General features: G+C 39.6%; 2 protein-coding genes across 14 annotated transcripts in view; one reads left to right on the forward strand and one right to left on the reverse strand.

The window, feature by feature from the left end:
* The window catches only part of slco1d1 (solute carrier organic anion transporter family, member 1D1), a 790,174-nt gene that overhangs the window by 211,217 nt on the left and 564,159 nt on the right, over positions 1-14,798 (reverse strand). The window lies entirely within an intron of this gene.
* slc2a13a (solute carrier family 2 member 13a) overlaps positions 1-14,798 on the forward strand; it is a 173,170-nt gene that overhangs the window by 70,912 nt on the left and 87,460 nt on the right. For 4 of the 13 annotated variants that reach the window (XR_015481697.1, XR_015481698.1, XR_015481696.1 and 1 more), the window contains exon 1: positions 9,077-9,137. The exons of the other annotated variants lie outside the window; for them this stretch is intronic. The gene's annotated coding sequence lies outside the window, so the exon portion shown is untranslated. Of the gene's footprint in view, positions 1-9,076; positions 9,138-14,798 lie in introns of those variants that run through there. 13 annotated transcript variants of the gene reach the window in all.

Consider the following 14,798-nt stretch of genomic DNA (forward strand, 5'->3'; position numbering starts at 1 on the left):
GCTTAAGATCAGTCTGCACAAGATCAGCAAGAGACAACATTAGTTTGTTACTTGCGCCCTTTTTGCTGAAGTCGAATCTCCCTCGCCGGCTGGCCTTAGGGAAACACGGTGCTCCTGATTGGGTAGTTTCTCGCTTCGATGACGTCTATGGGATTCACACGCTCGTGAATGGCTGTTGTCCTGGGTTACCTAGGTGACGGACTGCTAAGAGTCGGTTTTGCGGAAGTTCGTGCAGTTTCGTGAGTCCCGAAACTTAAGAGATTTGCGTGAAAGTTCGTGGTGACCCAATCGCGTGGCGGCGCGGTGTCCGGGCAGGCGAAAGGGGGCAGAGAGCAAAAGCATGCGCAAGCTAGCTGATGCAAAAAGCAAAGTTTCTTTGTTGTAAGGCGTTTTTAAGTGACCTGGTCTGGTTCGTCCCCATGGCACTGTCTGCCAATGAGCAGTTGCCATGAAGGGCGGGGCCACGCCTCGTACTGACGTAGGAAAGGTCATTAATTAACAGACTGCATGTAGATTTCACGTGGTAGAACTCTTGCAAGATTGAAACTATCTTACATCAAACGTTACAAGATGAATACTGTTTGTACTACTAGTTTTTCATTTACAACAACGTATTGCAAATGTCACTAGCTTTCGTTCAACACCAGACATCATACATTTCAGACACATACAGAACATTTTACTCTGTTATAATGGTTAAAACAACACATTGATTAACCTGGTTGATTGGAATATACAGCATATGAGGAACATTATGGCATATTATTCACAGATACATCTGCCTTAGTTCAAACATTTTAAGAGATTGTCTTTTATTCATATGCATTAATGTTTCTAGAGCTCTCTTCGTCTCTACGAAATTGTGCATCTAGCAGGATGTGCCCAAGGCGAGCACATGACCAGAAGTCATTTAAAAGTCTCGTGAAATGGTTTCCGCTGAAGATCCTGTAAGGGCCATTGTTTTTAATTTAATTGATTTAATTAATCATTGGCTAGTTAGCCGAAGGGTACTAGAACATCTGCATAGAAGTACTGGTCAGAGGAGCCCGAAATAAATTGGCGCTCTGTTATCCTGATGGTATAAGCCCTCAAGCTAGTTCAATGCATGAGACCATTGGAGATGCCCAAGATTTCAGATTCAACTTGTGTTGACCACTGCAATATGCCGATGAGTTCCTTCATCGCTTTAAACTGCCTTTTTAAGTAAAGTCGACTAATCGCTTTTAACTTCCTTATAAAGTCGACTAATCGCTTTAAACTGCCTTTTTAAGTAAAGTCGACTAATCGCTTTTAACTCCCTTTTTAGGTAAAGTCGACTAATCGCTTTTAACTCCCTTTTAACTAAATTCAACTAATCACAATAAAGTAAAGTCAACTAATCACTATAAAAGCAACAGTTTTACTCACTTTTTAAGTAAAGTCAACTAATCGCTTTAAAAGCAACAGTTTTACTCACTTTTTAAGTAAAGTCAACTAATCACTTTAAAAGCAACAGTTTTACTCACTTTTTAAGTAAAGTCAACTAATCGCTTTAAAAGCAACAGTTTTACTCACTTTTATTGGTCAACTAATCGCTTTTAACTCACTTTTAAAAGTCAATTTACCGCTATAAAAGCAACAATTTTACTCACTTTCATTAGTCAGCTAATCACTTTTAACTCGCTTTTTAAGTAAAGTCAACTAATCGCTTTTAACTCACTTTTTACATAAAGTCAACTAATCGCTTTAAAAGCAACAGATTTACACACTTTTATTGGTCAACTAATCGCTTTTAACTCCCTTTTTAAGTAAAGTCAACTAATCGCTCTAAAAGCAACAGTCTTACTCACTTTTATTAGTCAAATAATCACTTTTAACTACCCTTAAAGTCAACTAATCGCTTTTAACTCACTTTTGATGTAAACTAATCACTTTTAACTCCTGTTTTAGTATATGATAGTATATTCTCAAAGTAAAGTCAACTTATTGCTTTCAACTAACTGCTTTTTAGGTTAAATAATAACTTAAGCAGCAGTTTTACACACTAAAGTAAAGAAAACTGATTTATTTTTAAAGAAATGGGTTTACTCTGCAAGTAAATAATTAAAAAAAACAATGGGTTTACTCCCTGTTTTGAAGTAAAAGTTGACTAATTGCTTTAAAAGTAATGGGTTTTCTTATTTATATTGTAAAATAAAGTCCTGTAATATTGTTAAATAGTATTTAAGAATTGATGTTGACTAAATAGAATAAATTTGGGATTTAATTTACCAAACCAAAAAAAAAATTACTTTTTAATTAAATTCTTTATCTAAGCAATATAAATATATTATATACTGACATTAATGTCAGCCTCATGGAATAGGATTATTTGTATGACCGGAGGATCACAATTCAGATTTATTTTTGATATCCTCTCTCAGACACTGCAGTTTTTTCTTTAACAACACGGCAACATCGACATCTACTTGAATCAAACAAGTCTCCCATGTGCTTGATGTGAGAAGTGCTATTTCTGAAGTGACTTGCAGCCTAACGTAGAGCGTTTCAAATCAGCCACTCGAGAGACTCCATTTCAGTTCAGTAAGCAGAAAGCAAGGCAGAACACTATAGAGAACACCGATGTAAAAGAGTTATTTTAAGAAACGTGTGCTACTTTCCTTTTAGGAAGGTGTTTTTCAATTAAATTTCTGTACGATCTTAAAGGACAAATGTAGGTGGTTATTAATTGTTTCAAAACAAATGAATGAGACAAATATTTGCAACACAGAAATACAAGCTTTTGGGAAATTACAAAAAAGCTCATTAAACATGTTCATTTTCACACTATAATGATATTTACATGGATATTATCACAGAAACAGGACTATGTTGCGCAGTTCTTGCACAGATTATTCTTATTTTATATATATATATATATATATATATATATATATATATATATATATATATATATATATATATATATATACACACACACACAGGGCTCGAAATTAACTTTTTTACTTGGTAGCACCAGTGCTCCCAACTTCAAATATTTCGGAGCACCAAAAAAAAATTAGGAGCACCAGAAAAAAATTTAGGAGCACCAGAAAAAAATTAGGAGCACCAGAAAAAAATTAAGAGCACCAGAAAAAAATTAGGAGCACCAGAGAAAAATTAGGGGCACCAGAAAAAAATTAAGAGCACCAGAAAAAAAATTAAGAGCACCAGAAAAAATTAATTAAAATTAAAATTAATTAAAAATAAATTAAGAAAAAAATTTAGGAGCACCAGAAAAAAATTTAGGAGCACCAGAAAAAATTTAGGAGCACCAGAAAAAATTCAGGAGCACCAGAAAAAATTCAGGAGCACCAGAAAAAAATTTAGGAGCACCAGAAAAAATTTTGGAGCACCAGAAAAAAAATTAGGAGCACCAGAAAAGATTTTGGAGCACCAGAAAAAAATTAGGAGCACCAGAAAAAAATTAGGAGCACAAGAAAAAAATTAATTAAAATTAAAATTAATTAAAAATAAATTAAGAAAAAAATTTAGGAGCACCAGAAAAAAAATTAGGAGCACCAGAAAAAATTTTGGAGCACCAGAAAAAAATTAGGAGCACCAGAAAAAATTTAGGAGCACCAGAAAAAATTTAGGAGCACCAGAAAAAAATTTAGGAGCACCAGAAAAAATTTTGGAGCACCAGAAAAAAATTAGGAGCACCAGAAAAAAATTAGGAGCACCAGAAAAAAATTTTGGAGCACCAGAAAAAATTTAGGAGCACAAGAAAAAAATTAAGAGCACCAGAAAAAATTTAGGAGCACCAGAAAAAAAATTAGGAGCACCAGAAAAAAATTTAGGAGCACCAGAAAAGATTTTGGAGCACCAGAAAAAAAAATTAGGAGCACCAGAAAAGATTTTGGAGCACCAAAAAAAATTTAGGAGCACCAGAAAAAAATTAAGAGCACCAGAAAATTTTTTGGAGCACCCACCAATGATTGAGCACTGCTGCAAATTATATTTTAAGGAATTTATTGTATTTTTAAACAACATCAATTAGGACTAACAAAAACCAGAAACAACTATCTAACTAATGCTGAGACGACATTGATATTTGTGTGCAATAGTTGCAAAATGAATGTCAAATATTAATAAAGATGAAAATGACAACAATAATAACAACGAATTACATTTCTCATTATGATGCGGCCTTGAATGTGTGAGTTGTGTGCTATAAAAAGTCTGTCACTTTATGAAAAATAATTGTTTAGTTTGCATCAAACAAAAATGAAGCATTGCAGTAAGAAATTGATTTTGTACTGCTGTTTTATATGCATGTCAGTTTAATAAATAATATTTCTGCTACAAAACAAACAAAAGATTAGAATAAATAATTCAATTCAAGGCTGAAAGCTGCAAAGCAGTCATCAGTAACTAAATAAAATAACAATATACACCTCAAGAAAGAATAGACAAAAGAAAGTAAGTAAAGTCTCACTTCCATCACTCTTTAAAAGTTTTGGTTTCAGTTTGTGTCAATTTAATATTCAGTCTGAGCTGATTTTCATTTTTCTGTGTTAGTGAAAAAGCAGCCGACCCAATTTATGAGCAGGCAGAGCAGGATTCTTGCGATGAACACCGGCACAATACCAGTCTTTGTTATGAGCCGCAGCTTCAGTGTAAACTCAGTAAAGGCGAGCTTCTTTGGCGATGATGTGTTCAGTATTAGATTTGACTTTTAGCGGACATTTTGCGCTGAACATGCAGTGAATGCAACGTATCGAGATTCGGGCGCTTTCTCCGAAAGAAGCACCAGAAAAATTTTAGGAGCACCAGAAAAAAATAGGACCACCAGAAAAGATTAGGAGCACCAGAAAAAAATTGTGGAGCACCAGAAAAAATTAGGAGCACCAGAAAAAAATTGTGGAGCACCAGAAAAAATTAGGAGCACCAGAAAAAAATTTAGGAGCACCAGAAAAAATTTAGGAGCACCAGAAAAAATTTAGGAGCACTAGAAAAAAATAAGGATCACCAGAAAAAATTTAGGAGCACTAGAAAAAACTTAGGAGCACCAGAAAAAATTTAGGAGCACTAGAAAAAAATAAGGATCACCAGAAAAAATTTAGGAGCACCAGAAAAAATTTAGGAGCACCAGAAAAAAAATTAGGAGCACCAGAAAAAAATTTAGGAGCACCAGAAAAAATTTAGGAGCACCAGAAAAAATTTAGGAGCACTAGAAAAAAATAAGGATCACCAGAAAAAAATTAGGAGCACCAGAAAAAATTTAGGAGCACCAGAAAAAAATTTTGGAGCACCAGAAAAAATTTGGGCGCCTTCTCCGAAAAAAAAAAGGAGAACTCTATTAATCTCAGCTGGCGGATCATTATTCACCACATGTCATGATCGCTCTCATCTGCGCCTCAACTTTAGGTGGGGTTTGCAAACCTGCGTGCTTTGAGTTTTCACTCTTCAGCCGTTTGCATTTCCTGTGGACATAAAAGCTCCTTCCCTGTCATCTGACAGCGGAAAGTCTTGAGTCTTGAGTGATTAACAGCTAATATGAACAAATATAGCAGCAGGGAAGAGCGATTCAGCACGTTTTTAGAAAAAAATCAAAACAGGTCACACTAATGCGCCCAAACATATTATGAGGTCCCATTGATTAATTTTCGGGCACATATGCGACCAAAATGGTCACAATATATATATATATATATATATATATATATATATATATATATATATATATATATATATATATATATATATACAGGGCTTGAAATTGACCTTTTTGCTTGGTAGCACTGGTGCTCCTAACTTTAAAAATGTAGGCGCATCAGCCAAAATTTAGTCGCACCCACCAATTATGAGCAGCGTTACTACAAGTGTTATACAAACAGATTTATAGCATTTGAAATCAACACTAATCAAACTAACAAGAAAAAAATATATATATATATATTTGCGATGGTGTACGTGGTGTTAAATTTGACATGTAGCTGCCACTTGCACATCGGACAGCATCTGACGATTATATGAAGGATTAAACAGAAGCTCTCGTGTTAGATGTGGCAGTTACCTGAAAACTCCATCCCACAGACTTTTCATAGCGGACTTAAGGCCAACGGAAGTCTTTTATCCACTCTTGGAAAAGTGTAGATGGTGGATTAACATCAACAACGCCTCTCGCGAGTGCAGTTTGCGCCCGCGCTGTTATCTTGTGAACCCACCAGAGGCCGCTGTCCGACTGACCGGATGATTGACTGCGCGACCGGCCAATCGGCCGACCCGCCGTCCTCCTTCCCTGAACCCAACCAATTTTACCGATCGACCCGCCCGCCCGCTCGCTTCCCTAAACCCGACCAACAGTTAACAAAAGCCGTCCAAAAAATAACCCTGATTTTTATTTATTTTTTCTACCGCGTTTTCGGATTTCACCGCGTTCTCCCCCTGTTCTGAAACTCGTTCACTTAATTTTTTGGGATTCTGTTACCTGATTGCTGGAACTGCTCTTCCCCGGACTCGAAACCTATCGCCGTGGTCGACTCCTCTCTGCATCTCGAGCCTGCCGACGTACACGCTGAGCTGAGTGGACAAACGGGTTGCAGCGGGGAAGCCCTCCACAAGGAGGTAAGGCAAGCGCGAAAGGGAACAGCGTCACACCGCCCTGCAGCGTTCACTTGAAAAAAACGCAGCCTACGTACCCCCCGGGACGTATTCCGCTGTCTCCAGAAACGTCCGCGGGACTACGTTTTCAGAATGAGCTTGGGTTGGAGTTTTTGGAGCTAGGACAGTCATTTTAGCAGTAAAACATCAACTCTGGGCATTGTTTAGGTTTAAACTACAACACATCTGCTACAATATAATAGGACAAAAATGAATACAGAGCCATTTACAGATGGAGACAAAATTAACCCTCATGTCAAATTTAATTTCTTTTTTTACACTTTTCCCAAGTGATATCTTTGTTTTTTCAGTTGCAATAAATATGTTTTGCCTTTGCCATAATGATAGTCTAAAATATTTTACTAGTTATTCTCAGTTTAAAGCACACTTTAATTAGGTTACTCAGGCAAGTCATTGGACAACAGTGGTTTGTTCTGTTGCCAATTCTTTTCTTAATTATAAATGAACTGTAAATTAAACTGCAGTTCATTCATATTCCTTAATTAACTGTATGAAAACAGGGTGTCATCATTGTTTCAATCCATGGTTGGCCACTGTTTTAATCTAAGACAGATGAAACAGAAATCCCAGAAAACATCTCAGCTTGGTTATTAAGATCAGCCAGAAGCTCCTCTAATTGAAAAACCCTTCCTGAATTTGTCCAGTACATCGCACTACATGCCAGATTGTCGCTTCCACAATAATAACCGCTGATCTCGCCTCCAAACTCGCAGCACGTCTGTAATTAAAAAGGTAGATGAAGAAGGGATAAAAGAACAAGAGAGTGCCAAGACCTCTGTTCTCCAGTAGGATTTCTTTTCTCCTCTTATTAATATTAAATGAAAGCCCGAGTGCAGCAGAAAGCTCCATCATACTCCAGGCCTCTTTTGACTTTTGCAAATAAAGAGCCTTGCTTCTTCGTAATTAGAAGGAATTATTCTCAGGGGTCGCACCGATTGTACCCACGCATGGCGTTCTGGGGAAGATGTCGATGAATAGGTACTTCCTCGCTGTGATTAGTGTGAATATATCTTCACAGAAGCTGATAATTGATGGACTGTGGTTGAACGAGGATGTGCGTTGGGTTGTTTGCCCTGCTGAAAAATCCAGCTTAAACCAGCCTAGGCTGGTTGGCTCGTTTTAGCTGGTCGACCAGGCTGGTTTTAGAGGGGTTTTGGCCATTTCCAGGCTGGTTTCCAGCCATTTCCAGCCTGGGGTTAGCTGGTCAGGCTGGGAGATGACCAGCTAAAACCAGCTTGACCTGCCTAGCCAAGCTGGGAGTCCAGCCAAAACCAGCTATATCCAGCTTAAACCAGGCTGGTCAAGCTGGTTTTAGCTGGATTTGGCTGGTAATTTTCCAGCCTGACCAGCTAAGACCAGGCTGGAAATGGCTGGAAACCAGCCTGAAAATGGCCAAAACCCCTCTAAAACCAGCCTGGTCAACCAGCTAAAACCAGCCAACCAGCCTAGGCTGGTTTAAGCTGGATTTTTCAGCAGGGTGAATACTGGGTAGATAAATTTATTCAGAGTTTAACAAACATTTCTGTGAGAATCCAAGTCCATGCTGGTTCCAGTAGGTCTTCTGCAGTATTTGTTGATTTGGATACAGTTCAACAGATGATTCATCTGAAAAATCCCCCTTCTGACACTTTTCTGATCAACTTGAAGTTATTATTGCTTTTACAGCTGGGATCACTACCTGATTTTGTCAGGTAGTGTATAGCTATATAAACATGAGGTTTGGAACAAGGTAATTATAGTTAACGAAAACAACGTAAAAACGGAAACTGAAATGTAAAAAATAATTGTCATTAACTGGAATAAAATTAAAAATTAAAATTTTTTTTTTAAACTAGAACTAAAATTATAGCAAAAACCTCCGTTGTTTTCATACTTGTAAATGTATTTAATACATAATCTTACTTGTAAGCCTTTTAGAAGTAAATATTCGCGCTGCAGGTGTTTGACCGTACAGCACCTCAGTCCTGCTGCCATTAGCCAGATCGAGCCGGTTCTCCTCCAGTCAGTCCTCGCTGTTGCTCCCGCGACAAAAACAACGTGTGGACATGACAGCAGCACGGTAACAGCATTAAATACAGACACTTTAAACTATTACTTTAACACATTTGTGCCCAATAATGGGTTTTATTTCTGTATCGCGATCGCGAACGAATCTTTTTAAGCGGATCTTCTAAGTGAACCGGTTGAACTAGTTCACCAAATCGAACTGAATCATTTGAAACGATTCGCGTCTCCAGTAAGCACTCATCCACAGACTACGTTCTTTTTAACAAGCATAATACCTACCTCTGACTCAAAATAACCCAATATATACCCTCATTCAGTTATTAGAACAGCAAAGTTACGTTGAGATCAAATTAAGAAGCGGTGAACTGATAATACTGCGCATGCGTGATTCAGTGAACCAAACACAGCCTGCTGTAAATGAACTGAACTTGAGCTGCAGCACGGGTAAACCAAGGGCTTAAATAGGAGGATTTGGAGGCAAAAACGTAAGTTTATTTCATTAAAGACAATCTTAATGGAATTTAAATAAGTGAATCATATTCAGTTGAGCTGCAAAACTTTATTGTAAGACATTTTTCAGATTATGGCGATGTTTTAACTGACTGAAATGACTGTTGCTGACTACATAATGTTGGTATGTTGAGTCCAAACATCCGCGTCAAATATCTGAACCTCCTATCACTACTCTGAATCTTACCTCAGAAGCAGTCTTGCACACATATTGTACCAAGGCTGCTATCTTGTGGGCTGCTGTATATGAATTTGAGGAAGGGAAGATGGCAGTGTTGGATGATAGTGTTCATGTGTCCTCTAAATACAGGTTTCAAAACATGTATGACTGAGTTTTTCTTAATCAAATCAGAACTAAAACTAATACTGAAACTAATAAGCAATTTCAAAACATAGAAACTAATAAAACCTAATAAATCTGCCTCTATTAACTAATTAAAACTGACTTGAAATCAAAAATAATAAAACAAAATATAAACTAAAACTAATGAAAAATCCAAAACTATTATAACCTTGCTTTGGAAGTGGTTACTGGTCATTTATATCCTCATTTTTGTCTCCTTCTTCTTGAAGCTTGGCTGGCCATAGGGTGCCATCACCAAACAATGTACTTTTGTTCACTGCGTCGTGGATGGCGGTGAGCTTTGAGCTGGTGAAATGTCACTGCGCATCTGGGAACATATAGCGCTCTTCTTTTAAAAGGCCAAAGAAGCGAAGACCCATATATGACAAAACCTGCGATAAACCTGCCAGAATACAGACCATTAATGTCTGCGCAGTGCCAAGTGTTGACTTTTAGTCAATGTTGCTGTAATATACTGTCGGGGGAATGAATTTCCCCTGGAATGAAGGCAAAAGCACTGAGCATTTTAAACGTCCAGGAGTATAGATGAAATTTGATTTCAGTTTGCTTTCATTAATGTATTTCCAATCAAATTAATTATATGGATATATGATTATTTCTCTTACCCCATTGGCAGATTATTTAACTTGTTATAAGGAAAAACTCACTTAGTTTTAAATGATTATTTCCGAAAACCAGATAATGTTTTATACTTGTCTGGAAATCGTCTGGAAATGTTTTATATGCTTGGACTAGAAAGAAGACAGTAAAAGTATTTCTTGCAATGTTATTAATTAATTTTATAAAATAATTAGGCTGGAAATGCGCTTCCATCAAAACAATATTCAGTTGACAACTACATTTTTAATGGTACTTGTAATGGGGCGACACGGTGGCGCAGTAGGTAATGTTGTCGCCTCACAACAAGAAGGCCGCTGGTTCAAGTCTCGGCTGGGTCAATTGGTGTTTCTGTTCTGAGTTTGCATGTTCTCCCTGCGTTCGCTTGGGTTGGCGTTCCGGTTTAGAGGTCTGCATTAATTGCATAAATAAGGTCTGTATAAATTTCCGAATAAATCGCGGGAGCGGTCGATAACGAGTTTAATTTGGGACGGGAGCGGGCTGTCTAGCAATATCGCTACCGACTCCTGAGCAAGCACGCGTATGTATGTGTGTAAATGAAATAGCGCAATGCTGTGTTTAGCTTGTTTGTTGCTGTCTGTGTTTGTATGTGTGCGCACGCGCGAATGAGAGTTGTGTGTGTGTGTGTGTGTGTGTGTGTGTGTGTGTGTGTGTGCGCGCACGCGAATGAGAGAGAGCTTTGCCTGTGTGTGTGCTTGGTGCTTATGTGTGTGTGTGTGTGTGTGTTAGTGTGCGCGAATGAGAGAGAGACCTTTGCCTGTGTGTGCTTGGTGCTTACGTGTGTGTTAGTGCGCGCGCGAATGAGAGATTGAGAGCTTTGTCTGTGTGCGCGTGTGTTTATACAGACTGTCTGGATAGTATAGCTGGGTGATTTTCGGTTTTGTTTTCCCCCCTGCTCTTTAGCGGGATCGGGCGCGGCGGGTAGAAAACGGGGCGGGTCGGGCAGCGGAACAACAAAAGCTCAATGTAAGCGGGAGCGGTCGGTTTCAGGCTAAAACCTGGGGGGTGCGGGCAGGAGCGGGATTCAAAATTTAGTCCCGCGCAGATCTCTATTCCGTTTGCTTTGGTTTCCCCCACAGTCCAAAAACATGAGGTACAGGCAGGGCCGGCGCGTCCAAAGAGGCAACCTAAGCGACCTCCTAGGGCGACAGAATAGAGAGGGCGGTGTCCACGACACCTCCCTCAACACCAGCGTCCTCAGTTATGTCCGCGACACCTCTCTCACCTTTGGTGCCTTAGTTATATCCGCATCTAGGGCGGCAGAATAGAGAGGACGGCGTCCGCGACACCTCGTTCAACACCCGCTTCCTCAGTTATGTCCGCAACACCTCCCTCACCCCCTGGCGCCTTAGTTATATCCGCATCTAGGGCAGCAGAATAGAGAGGGCGGCGTTTGCGACACCTCCCTCAACACCCGCGTCCTCAGTTGCGTTCGCGTTCCGGGTGCTCTGGTTTCCCCCACAGTCCAAAAACATGAGGTACAGGCAGGGTCGGCGCGTCCATAGAGGCAACCTAGGTGACCGCCTAGGGCAGCAGAATAGAGAGGGCGGTGTCCACGACACCTCCTTCAACACCAGCGTCCTCAGTTATGTCCGCGACACCTCTCTCACCCCTGGTGCCTCAGTTATATCTGCATCTAGGGCGGCAGAATAGAGAGGACGGCGTCCGCGACACCTCGATCAACACCCGCTTCCTCAGTTAGGTCCGCGACACTTCCCTCACCCCCTGGCGCCTTAGTTATATCCGCATCTAGGGCGGCAGAATAGAGAGGGCGGCGTCTGCGACACCTCTCTCAACACTCACGTCCTCAGTTATGCCCCCCTCCCCTCCCCCCCTCAATCTTTTATTTGATAACTCTGTTTTCACTTTCGGGTTGAGGGCGGCGTGATGGTCCTTTGCCTACAGCGGAAGACAGTTCAGCTTGCTCTGGCCCTGAGTACAGGTGAATTGGGTAGGCTAAATTGTCTGTAGTGTAGGAGTGTAAATGAGTGTGTATGGATGTTTCCCAGAGATGGGTTGCAGCTGGCATTCGCTGCGTAAAACATATGCTGGATAAGTTGGGGGTTCATTCCACTGTGGCGACCCCTGATTAATAAAGGGACTAAGCTGAAAAGAAAATAAATGATTGAATGAGTGGGGTGTTCCAGGCATGTCAAACCATGAGGAGGCCTATGCTGGCCTGGGAACACACAGAGAGGAGCTGGAGGAAGTGTCTGGGGAGAGGGAAGTCTTGGACCCCCATGACCTGGTCATAATATTTGAATATTATGATTTTTAAATCCATACTTTTGATTTAATACAATAGACTCAAAAACAAAAGGTTGGGTGGTTTTTGAGTCAAATATGCACGAACAGAACATTGGGTTAATTAATTTTTTTTCATTGAAATTTAAAGGTTCAGGACTCCCTGGAGGACTTTTTTTATATTAACAGATTTGTGTGTGTTGAGCATCAGTTAAGACAATGTTAGCACCTGTCAGCTTTAATTGTGGGGAAAACTGGATAATGTTGAGCTTTTGTCAGCTAATTTCAGCTTCCGGGTTTAAAATGATTTTTGAGACGGATCAAAATCGGCAACGTAGCGCAGAACTGCAAGTGCAATGATGACGCGTCGGTTTCTCATTATTATTCATAGCGGAGTTTTCTTATCCTATGAGAAGAGCCGACTGCTTAATTATTCATGAGACCTGCCAGACCTGCCAGAGTCAAGCCCGAACTGAGAGACACGGACCCACGGCACACAGTGTTTAGCCGTTCATGAAGGCTCATATACGTTTGTTTCCATGATCCACGGGGTTTGTTGCATGTTTTCCCCCGCGATCTTGTCAGGGCCGACCATACAGCAAAGCTGTGTGTGCTGCTAGCATTTTTGTCTGGAGAGCAGCACGAGAATTAGAGAATGGAGGACGCTGTCTTTTATCAGGAGTTCGTTCACATTCAGACACATCACTGTGCTGCTGTGTTTGCCTAAATCCTCCAGATTACCAGAAGGGCTAATGGTTAAGATAGACAGGTCAGGTGACCTGCTGTACTGAGTCTGCTGGATACGGGGATCGAGGGAGAATCCTCATTTATAGGGTTTACATGAACACACTTATCTTTATAATGATATAAATTGTGGTTATGTGTATATGAAATTACGAATAACAAATGTAGCAGGGCATTAAATCACTGTTCATTTCTTTGCATTTTAACTTTGTAAACTATAAACTCATGCGTCTCCTCACGGTTTGTCTCATTTTGTGAGCTAATTGACAACAACAGTTGTTCGCTCACGTTCTCCCCTGCTGGCTTCGCCCACTCCTGCCCGATGCTCGCGGAGCTCCACGCCCATTAATCATGCATCTTTTGAAAAAATTCTGAAGTAGACTTTAACCGAAAGTGGGGGGTGTCATGGCCCTTTAAATCATTTTTAACCCAACAGTTGGGTTTGTCCATATTTGACCCAATGTTGCGCAACAACAACCCAGCTTTTTTGAGTGTACATCATGATTTCTTTAGTAGGGTTGGGTATCGTTTTTTTTTGTTTTTGTTCGAAACCGGTGCTAAATCGATACTTTTAAAATGATACCGGTGCCAAAACGGTTTTTAGCACAAAATTTATTGAAAAAAAAAAAAAAATTATAATATATATATATATATATATATATATATATATATATATATATATATATATATATATATATATATATATCCTTATAATTAAACAATATAATATATATATATTTATAATAAGTTTATAGTAAACATCAACTCATATTTTATATATTTGAATTGCATTAATATATTTATTCTGATCATTTGTTTGTTAGCATGAATGCTAGATTTGCATTATGCTATCAACATTACATTAGCTAACTAAACTGTGGAGAGGCTGTCATCAAAATCAGGCAGCACCTTTTTTCTTGGTTTGGGGCTTGCAACATTTACATGGATTGTAAAATACAGTTATACTGTAGAATGCGTAGTTTAAGCAAATTAGATGAACGCGATCATGCGTGTTGATGAAGGGAGACGCTCGCCGCGTGCGTCGTACTGCGCGTTTGTATAAGCTACAATAACAAACGCCTGACATCTGTTTCCCTCAGAGCTGTTTAGAATGAAACATTTAGAGATAGTGTGACACGACGTTTACTTATGTGTGCCTTCGATGCAACCTTTGTGCTTCTTAAGGGCGTCACACTGCGATTGCGCCGCGGCACGGCGCGCACATGACAGTTGATAGTATCATACACCAGGGGCCTCATGTACGAAGACTTGCGTGGAAATCATACTAAAACATTGCGTACGCACAAAGCTGTAAATGTGTGTACGCAGACAAAAATTCAGATGTATGAAACACTGCGTACACCGAATCTCACGCATATTCTTTTATACATCCGAATGAACGTGAAACTGAGCGCCACATGCACGAGCCCAAAACCCCTCCCTGCCTCCTCCCCCGTATGAATATGTAAATGACTCTACTTTGGCAAAACCCAACGAAAAAGCAACGGCAAAAGCAAGCAAGAAGAGAAACTTTGAACAGAATGTGAATTAAAGGTGCTGCTTTCGGAGGTAGACCGGAGAAAAGCGGTGTTATTTGCAAGTTTGTCCTCCGGAATTAACAACAAAAGAAAAAAATAGAGTGGGAGAGTTTTGTTGATGCGGTTAA

This window comes from Danio rerio, chromosome 4 (assembly GCF_052040795.2).
Source record: "Danio rerio strain M-AB ecotype USA chromosome 4, GRCz13ab, whole genome shotgun sequence".
Taxonomy (NCBI): domain Eukaryota; kingdom Metazoa; phylum Chordata; class Actinopteri; order Cypriniformes; family Danionidae; genus Danio; species Danio rerio.